Source organism: Seriola lalandi, unplaced genomic scaffold (genome assembly GCF_002814215.2).
Source record: "Seriola lalandi dorsalis isolate HSWRI2012SDOR001 ecotype SW California unplaced genomic scaffold, Sedor1 jcf7180002054519, whole genome shotgun sequence".
NCBI lineage: Eukaryota > Metazoa > Chordata > Actinopteri > Carangiformes > Carangidae > Seriola > Seriola lalandi.
The window spans coordinates 1,321,869-1,332,369 of record NW_019525072.1 but is presented as its reverse complement, the minus strand read 5'-3'; the positions used below and the strand labels follow the sequence as shown (position 1 = coordinate 1,332,369).

The 10,501-nt window shown below is 39.7% G+C and overlaps 1 non-coding gene across 1 annotated transcript; it reads right to left on the bottom strand.

The window, feature by feature from the left end:
• Window positions 1-7,891: 7,891 nt before the first annotated feature.
• On the bottom strand, window positions 7,892-7,963 carry trnat-cgu (transfer RNA threonine (anticodon CGU)). The gene has a single exon. It is a non-coding gene; the product is annotated as a tRNA-Thr (tRNA).
• Between the last annotated feature and the right edge of the window lie 2,538 nt (window positions 7,964-10,501).

Genomic DNA, 10,501 nt, shown 5'->3' with positions numbered 1-10,501 from the left:
CAGTGTTGTGTTTTCATGTGTTGTTTGAATAAAAGACAAAGCTGCTGTTTAAGAGTTTACAGCAAATTAACACCTGACTTTTGACGAACGTGACCGTCTGGAGAGTCACGAGGATTACAGCTGCAGTGTGGACGCTCAGCAGAGGGTCAAATGTTAATCAGCGAGGGAAAGATCAGATAGCCGCTCCTCCCAGCAGTAGCTTACTGGGATTTGTTGAAACACTACGCAGGGCAGCACCTGCCTAAATACTCTGAAGCTGACTCCTTGTGCTCTGGTAAATGTTCCTGACTACACCTCATTCACGGGGGTTTCAAAAAAAAAAAAAGAAAAAGAAAAAAAAAAGCTTTTGGAAATTTATTGAGCTAATATTGCAAACTGAGGGTTTTTCTGCTTTTCTATTTAAAGTCTGCTGCGGCACAAATGTCCCCCACCCACCTTTTTTAACTCTAAACCAATGTATGAAATGTATGAAATTCTGTTTTATTTCAGTGACGCTGTAGCTTAGCAAATGTTTACTTAGAAAGCCAGTAAACTGATTCAGACCTTAAATGTTGCTGTAAAAAAAATGTGTGTAAAAACAGTGTGCTCCATTTAAGGTTTGGAAAGCATCACAGCATGGGTACAGATTATTGTGCTTGAAAAAAATCCCATTGAGTCTACAGAATAAGTTATAGTCACTGGATTGCTATTAAGTGATCTCATAAACTCTTGTTATGATGACCGGCATGTGAGGAAACCTCTCATGTGCATGATCTCATTGGCTGCTCATATAAAGAGGATTCTGGATATTGCCTGTAGATGGTGCCATATTCACAATCACTAAACTTGAAGCCCGCTGACACTACAGGAGCACAAACATTTAGGGGTGCACATCTCAAAACAATGAGATTACATAAAATCATTGTTTGCATCATTATTCTATAGATTTGTAAGAAAAACTGATTTTATGTTCCTAATAGCGACGTGCTATTAACTGTGGTTTTATTATTCACATATTTTTATTGGCTTTTTATATTGCAAACACATACAACACAGTCAACAAGGCTGCAAACAGCAGTCACAAAATATATGGAAAATAAAGCAACAATAATAACAACATAAAATGTATATATAAAAAATAAATAAATAAATAAATAAATAAAATAAAATTAAATTAAATTAAATTAAATTAAATTAAATAAAATTAAATAAAATTAAATAAAATTAAATAAATAATAATAAAAAAGATAATAATAATAATAATAATGATAATAAAAACAATGACAGAAACTAAAATTAAAGCGTTCAATTTTAAACCCGTTACAGAGATTGTGAGTCAGTTATGTAGTAGTCTCAGTGTCCCTAGCTGGGAATTTCAGATTAAAGTAGTTCAAAAACGGCTGCCAGACATTGTAAAACTTCTGGGTTGATCCCCTGATTGAGTGTTTCAGTTTCTCAAGTTTCAAATGTGCCATTACATCCCGAACCAGGTGCCTGTGCGTGGGAGGTCTAACTGATTTCCGGTTACACAAAATAAGGCGCCTGGCTAGTAGGGATGAAAAGGCGATGGCATCCGACTGTGCCCTAGATATCGCCACCTCAGCAGGGGCCACACCGAACAATGCGATTTCAGGAGCAGGGCTTATCTCTTTGTTGCATATATAAGACAATGTGTCAAAAATTGAGGACCAAAACTGTACCAACTTTGGGCATGCCCAAAACATATGATAGAGGGTGGCCAGAGCCTGGGAGCATGGGAGCAGGTCGGATCCACATCTGGATATATCCTGGCCAGTTTACTTTTAGACAAATGGAGTCTTTGGAGCACTTTGAACTGGAGCAAACCATGTCTGATACAAATTGAACTTGAGTGTACTCTCCTAATTGGAGAGTACAGGAATCATCTGAAACTTCAAATCCCAGTTCCTCCTCCCACGCTGCCCTAATATTATTAAGTGAAGGAGAGGCTATCATTTTAATTCTCTCATACAGTCTGCTCACTCCCCCTCTTTGGTCTGGATCTCCACCCAAACACTCATCTATCCGGTCATTTGGTGGGAGTGACGGAAAGGAAGGAAAATGCTTACGAACAAAGCCGCGCACCTGCAGATATCTTAATGGATGTGATCTGGGAATATTGTACTCGCTTACAAGCTGCTCAAAAGACATGAACACACCGTCCTTGAAAAGATCCTTCACCCGTTTCAGACCATTCCTGAACCATAACCTAAAGGCTGTGTCCATGAGTGAGGGCGGGAAGAGTGCATTAGCCAAGATTGGGAGAGAGGACGTAGCTTTCCTATGTTTGAATTGAGTCCTAAATTGAGACCATATTCGTAATGAGGCGCTGTTTACTAAGTGGTAGTGGTGCACATACTAAAGAGGGTAGGGACACAGGATGGGTATTGTTCCATTTCAATCCATACAGGTCCATCCCCCTCATAAAATGCAGAGACCCAGTATGACAATTTATAAATATTAGCCACCCAATAGTATTGTAGAAAATTTGGTAATGCTAAACCTCCAGCCTCTTTCTGTTTCTCAAGATGCTTATCCGTGGGATGGTCTTATTCCATATAAAGACGGATATGGATTTATCTAACTCTTTAAAAACTTTGGGATAAAAACGGGCACTGTATTAAACAAGACTAAGAACCTGGGCATAATTGTCATTTTAACAGAATTGACTCTGCCGGCAAGCGATATAGGCAGTGCTGACCAACGGACAAGGTCCTGCTTGGCCTTTCTCTAGTGCTGGTTTAAAATATTAACTGTGGTTTTAAATGTCTGATATGCAGCAAATCTTCGGGTTTGGTTTGGATCCGACGCACAGTAAACACTATCACCATTGTGCCTGTAGTCGCAGTAAACAAAGCCCTCCCAGATGTTACTGCTCTGGTGAGCTTTTACACTATAACCCCCGTCCGTGAGTTCACACAGGAAACACAGTGTCTTTGTTGAATGAGTGCGCCGCTCATGAGTGCGGACTGAAGGACTGAAATGGGAGATGATGTTGTGCTGCAGTGTCCAAAGCTCAGGACTGGAAATAAGTATCTGGGTCATGGCCCACAAACACTTGCCTGATTGTGTCCAGCCTTCACAGGGTATGAGCTCTGAAGTTATGGAAGTTAAACACTCACATCCGCCACTTGGCTGACAGAGAAAGTGTACCATACATTTGTTTGTTCTTTTCTACCTCTACCCTCCGCAAATTTCATCTGCTATTAACCTGCTTCTGCATCGCTCTGCTTGTTCCAAAACATGTGGTGTATTTCATTTCAAGTATTTAAGCATCTTATGTAACAGATGTAATAAGAGGGGAAAATGCACATGTCTTGTTTTTGGGTTGCTTAAAATTGAAAATAACTTTTTCATTTTTCTTGCACTGTGGTGTAGAATGAGTCAGTACCGCAGCTGTTCTGAGTTCATGAGACCAGAAAACTAAAAATCTGCTTCACAGTTACCATCATCTATCTATTCAGTGTTCCTGATGATGTAACACAGGCTGTACTTTCTTAGGCCAAAAAGAAATATGTCTGTACATATTTTGATCATTAAATTTTCACATTCACAAAAATAACTCTGACAGATCTTCCTGGGTTGGACCGTCTGGTGTAAAATTTTTATCCTGTATTGAACTGATGAAGTGTAAATCTCCGAATGTTTCTTTGCATCACACAGTTTCCATTCCATTTCTGCCCTGGCATCTGTCTCGTGAACTCCTTAAACTCTCTGTGAAAGCTGCCTAAATCCTGGTGCTGCCTGTGAAGGTTGATGAGTCTTTTCCTCAGAGTGGTTTTTCTGAGAGCACACTCCTCTCGTCTGTTCCTGCCGCCTTGAAGCCGTGTTCCAACAGTTCCAGCTCTTGACTTGATCTCTCTTGTCCTACGTACTATCCCCAATTGCCTTCATCATACAGTCTGTGTCCATGTTAGTCTTTGACGTTACCTTTAAAATCTGTCCGCACCTTCATCAGACCGGGCCCTCTGTCTGCCCTTGCTGGCTCGAAGGTTGGGAAAGTTCACTTTGGCTAGACTCTGCACCCAGGGGTGGGGTCAGAGTGGTGGCCAGCGTTGGCACAGGCCTGGACCAGAGCCTCTGCATGAGGTCAGTCAGGGAAAGTCAATTAAATGAAAACAAAGTGACCACAGAGAGACACACACACAGAAACATAACACGATGCAACAACTTAAAAGAGATGCAAAACGCCAACAAAGAGACACAGAACGACTAAGAAGGGAAAATCTACTACAAAGAGAAGTAAAGTGACTGTAAAGACACACAAAACAATCACAAGGCACATAATGAGATGCAAATCTGCCGCAGACACAAAACAACTACAAACAACACGACTGTCTCTTTCAATCTGGATGCCTTGCTCCTATCCAGGAATGGTGGGGCCCTGTTGTAGTTAGCTGGAGTTACAAATAGTAGCTATTTATTGATATTATTTCATTTAAGAAAATAGTTTAATTTTGACTTCTTGCAGCAGTGAAGTGTCACAAGAACACTGGGCTTTTCCATGTGACTTGTTTTTTGTGTGAAAAACACCCGTTACTTTATTTGTCAGTGCCTCAGTGATGACCTTGAGGCTTTCTCTGATCGCAACACGCTTCAGTTAGAAGTGTTTATTTCATTTTATCCCCAGAGATTTAACCATATGATACTCCAGTGGTACAGACACTTGCTGCGGCTGACACGTAAAACCCAGTTAAAAATGACTCCGCTGACCTCATATTAACATGTCAGGAGCAGTGTGGCGCGCCTAAGGAAGTCCTGTGTTTGAAGGAGTGCTGCTTGCCTATCCTACATATGCATGACAGCGCGGTTGTCACAGTGAATGAGCGCACTCTTTAATCCCTGCCGGGTGAACTTGACAGAACCGGTTCCACGCTAATTGCGTTCTTTAATCAACTGTTTTGCTCCCCAGCCGAGAGCCAGATGGCGCACAATGAAGTCTTGGCTTAAACAGCACATAACATAAACAATAACAAGCATGTGCAGAACACAGTATGTACATTAGCAGCATTTAATTTTTATGCATTTTTAGACATGCTAGTCCAGAAATATCATGTGTAATTTTATGTTTGATTATACACTATGTAATAGTAAAACTAAACAACAAATAATGAATATAAAGTGGAATACGTTCTTTGGACTGGCTACAATCCTTTGTATTTATTGAATAACAAATCTCCTTTGAGCTCAGAACACTGCTGCCCACACAAAGAAGGGAATCAATGTGTGTTCAGCCCACAGCAGACCTGGACCTGCTGCTAATACACTGCATGTTACAGACTATTTTGTCTTCCTCCTCCTAGTTTACTCTGTCCTCTTCATGTTTTGAGTTTTTTGAAGACTCCTCTCAGGTGGCATTAGATTACAGAAATAACGAAAGTCTTGCGGTTCAATCACAAAGGTAGAAATACCTGTATAAATGCACAATGTACATAGTTTTTAAAGAACTGCACAGATAAATAATGATGACATTTTGTCTATATACAGGTAACCCTAACCTCAGCAGCAGCAGTCTTTAGGGCAGTGCTAGAGGCTGATATACAGTGTTTTGTTTTTTTTACAGTATGGTGCGGGCATCTTCTGTCGTTGCCTCATGATTCCACCAGGTGGCTGAATTTACAGGTTTTTATGAGCTGTTCCAGAGAAGGCAGCAGCCAGAGGACGCCCTTAGGTGCTTGGAGACAGGATGGGAAATGTGGAGAATACAGTCAAACAGCATTTGAGAATGAAGATAAAAAATGAACAATCTTATTTTTTTCCCCTTGTAATGACCACATCTGGCCAATTACGTCCGATGTCCAAGGTATACGCTGTATTACTCTCATTCAGACTTTTTTACCAGCTTGGAGAAGCATGTAATCTATGTTTCTCCAGGCCTGCATCACATGACCACTGTGCTACTGAAATATGGGGGGAAAGGCGGTAAAAGCAAGATCATTAAAATATAAGGAATTACTTACTTAGCACTTACTCTGCTGCTATATCTGGAATTTAAAGAGCAGGTGTGAAAGTCAAAGCTATTTAGAAGGCGGCTGATAATTGCTTTCCTATGCTGGTTGGAGGAAACGCTATGTGACATACTCATTTCCACTAAAGTGAGATGGTATCATCAGGCTTATGTAGGCACAATATATACTGTATACCTTTATAGTATAGACTCTTGGGATAGATAGATAGATAGATAGATAGATAGATAGATAGATAGATAGATAGATAGATAGATAGATAGATAGATACATAGATAGATAGATAGATACTTTATTTATCCCCTATCAGATTAGAAAATATTTTACTTTTGTTCTCTCACTAAAAAAACAATGAGTACTTTTGGTCATATCAGTTTCTTGTATAATGGGATCGCAGTTTCTTCATTATTATTGATACTGTTCACAAAAGAAATCATACAGGTTACCATGGAAATAAGCTAATGGCACTACAGTGAGAGCTTCCTTATAGAAGTCAATCACAATGGCCTTGGCTGCATGATGCATATGAGCCATTCTTTAGGGCTCATGTGAAAAATAATCTTGGTCTGTCTGAGCGCAAATTCCTCATAAACAACCTGCCTCACACAACGCTCTACCGCAACATGAAATTATAATTTGCGGTAGCCTGAAAACAGCTCTGCTCGTCCATCAGTCCTTCATGCATTAGATTTGTTTACACAGTCAGAGCTGCTTCTTGTGTCAGAAGAAAAAAAATCCTTTGACATCATCATGAGAAATATACTTACCAGCAGTTTCGCCATCAACTGATTGACACGTCAGTTTACAAGGGATCACTTCAACAGAGGGAGTGTGATGATACGCTGCAGCATGAGCCAGATATGAATCATTGATGCTGCAACGTGGAGTGTTACCCAGGAAACTGCACTAGTCTGCTAGATCAATGTCAGCTGAGTATGCATAATTATGGTGTGATATGAAAACATATTTTCACGGGAGACTGAATGGAGTTTTGTAAATATAGATAAATAAATAAATATGGAAACAATATTTCATTAAGTTCAATTACATTTAGTGAAATCCTGAAATATGCACATAGGTGGGTTCAGCTGAAATCTGCTACAACAAAACATAACTGCTTTGCTTCGAGGAAATATATTTTCAAATTCATTTTTAGAAGATCTCTGCAGGAGCAACAGCAATTTTTAAACACACACTGAGGGTAAATCTGAAACACATTTCTCTTTCTGACTGACATCCCGCTTAAATTAACCTCCATCTGCAGTATCAATTTTGGGCCTATTTCCACCTGATTTTACATACATTTATTTGATTCTTATTAGGAACGTCTTGTGTAATGTACTTTTTACAGTGAACCCACTAAAATATATGTATTAACAACTTTTCATATTTCCCATGTTCTTATTCCTGCACTTCTTGTCCACAAGTGTACCAAACTTAATGTTGATATATAAAGCACTAGAGCTTTTTTTTTTTTTGGTTTGGGTAACTATGCAACTATTTACAACAGTTTATAACAAATGACATCATCTGCCTAGCATGGCAGCTCTCAGTCTAGTAAAAAATGAGACAGTAGGCCTGTATCTTTTTAGTGTTAAATGACTGTGTCATCATAATGCAGGCCTTTGTGTGAAACATCGACATCTTGTGGAGCTACTGCTGCACCACAGTTCATTTCTTATTTCATCATGGATTAGAAAGGCACAAGTGAGTTAAAATGCATAGGCTGCTTTTCTAATAAAATTAATTGGTAAGAGGAAACTAAATCTCCACAGAAGAAAAAATGGGCAATGTTTCTCTTCTGGAGGTTTATCTTAACAGGACTGATATTATGATGCATATCTGAGACACAGGACTATTTTTCATTCACTTTTTTTTTTTTACACATACATTATACCTGTAGTAGATTGACTGAAATCTTCGAGAAAAGGCACGGACGGGGTTCGAACCCGCGATCTTCGGTTTACGAGACCGACGCCTTACCACTTGGCCACCGCGCCTGCGCTGATCTCGACATCTGGATGCGTATTGACTAGCTATCGGTCGCTTTAGTAATGCTTATATGCTACCAACGAGAGGGTATGGGACACTAATTTGATGTCTCGCTTATGCTGCCATGACTCGACTTTCTCCCTCCGCGCGCACATGAACCATAGAAGCTGCTGGGTTCAACTACAGGTATAAATGTGTCGTTGTAATCCAGCCACACGGGGGGGCTGTTATCCACTACGTGAGAACAATGGTGTCCAGTCTGTTGCCAGTTTCAACAAGCAGAGGTCTCTGCTCTCCTGCTGCTGGTGTTTGCAACAAAGAAGCACAAAGAAGGTGAGATCCTGCAGCCTTGAACGTCCAGCCTTTTCACTCTCTCTGCTTGATAGAAACGTTGATGTTACTACGGCCAAGTTTTCTGCAAACCAAGTGCACGTCCAGTGGAGATCTGATTCAAACAAAAACTAAGGGTGGCGCTACCTGCAAGCTGCCATGATCACATACACAATGCAGAAGTATAGCATGGGATGGATCATACCACACACCAAGCTATTGAAGCTCGTGAAGGTTATAATGTTGAGTTTTTTGATGAAACTGTTTTTGGAGAGGTGCTAATTCAACTGTGTGACCATTTGTGGAGGATGCAGCCTAGTGTGTGGTGCTGCTGAAAAGTTTATTGCATTATACAGAGAGGCTCACCCTCAGTGATGGTAAAACGTTGGCAATAAAGGAAAATCCACTGAGTCCTTTAAAAAAGCCCCATAATATACTCAGAAAATTTCATTTCAGACAGGCACCAAGGTATTCAAATTTACAAGGCTGAGATTATGGAGAGTGCCCATGATGGGAGAATGAACTCACCTCATTAAAATTCAATATGTCTTGTCTACAAGGCTGATAGAGGAGGAAAAGCCATGGGGGTCGCTGAGGTAATATAACCATTCATTTGTGACATACCTCAGTAATGATGATGGACACAAAACAATGCATATCTTTTCAGAGTTTGGTGAAGGAGACGTTTTGGCCACAACAATGAAAGAGAAAAATTAGGTGGTTTCACTAAAATCTCTAGGAATCTTCATGGGGACCACGAAATACCCAAAAGAAGTGGCAATCTGTGCAGCACCCTGAAGATATTTTGTTCTAAAAATCAGGATTGAACAGACTGAGAGTGAACTTGCATAGCTAATCACTATGAGAACTAGTAGGCTGCTTGTAATTCTTTTCTCAGCAATACAATATGCATGAAGCCAGACTGCAGCTTTTCACTGTCTTTCTTTTCAAAACATCAAAGATGAATACTTGCCTGAGGGGCTTTATTTTTTCTTTTCTTTTTTTTTTTGGATCAGATATCCTAGAGGCTGTTTGAAAAATGAATAAGACTCATTTCCATTGGGAATGAGTTAGCAGTGAAAATCACAGATGTGGAGTACTCACCTTGACCTGCTTAGAGCACGTTGTCAGCACATGGACCAAAAGAGAAGCTTCTCTTGGATAAAGCACATAGACAGATGTAATTCAGAGCCTCTTGAAATGTGACAATATTTTGCTCCAAGTCCAGTCTTTCTTTAGTGAAGCACTCCACAACTTAAAATAATAAGTGAGGTAATGTTAATAGCTCATCTTTGTAATGACATTGACCCGTTGTTTTATGTTTTTGCTGACTTGAGGATGGTTAGGGTTATCCAGTTCCATTTTCTACTGTATTTAAGTATATGATTAGTGATGTAACCTTGAACCAATGTGTATGAGGTGTCTGTCAACATTAGACGCTGCTTTTGATTGGTCATCCAAGCTTTGGTTACTTTGGGTTGTGTAGTCACATCAGTCCTCTTGAGCCACATCTGTTTTGAGGCTGTGTTTACAGTCTGTGTTGTAGTTTTCATGGCTGTCCTCTTTTGATTGACTGATAATATGGAGCTGCTGGTCTGGTGACTTTTTCATTCATTTTACATTGCAACAATTCTCACTTGGATGAGATCGTTTCAGCTCTTTAATTGGCGTCATCATATTAAGTTTGGCTGATGATTCACTATGGGCCCAGACACCTGGAAGTAATGAGTGAATTAATTCTTCTCTCAAGACAGATTTGTGTGTGTGTTTCGAACAGCAACAGTGTCACATGCTGTTCAAAGAGGTCCATTTATTTAATAGTTATTTACAGGAAGCCACCGTTGGGAACACTTAGTTTCAGTAGAGAGCACCATGCTGCTTTATCAGTTTATGGCATTAAAGGTTTGGGAGTTTGACCTGTTACTGCTATCGTGATGAAACTTTAGCCATAGTTTATACCTTAAGCTTTTCAAAATGTTTTTTATTGAAGAATGTAGAGTATGCTTTTTCTTAAACTTAGCTTTTCCTTTTCTGTTTATAAATCAAAATGAATAAATATCTTTTCCTTTCCAGGAGTAAATGGATGGCAAAGACGAATGTACGCGACTGCTGGAGGATGTGAGAGGAAGACAATCATACTCAAGGTAAAACATGTTGATTGACATGTAAATCAGTGTGTTCATTATCATTGTCATATGAACCATTTACAAAAGCAC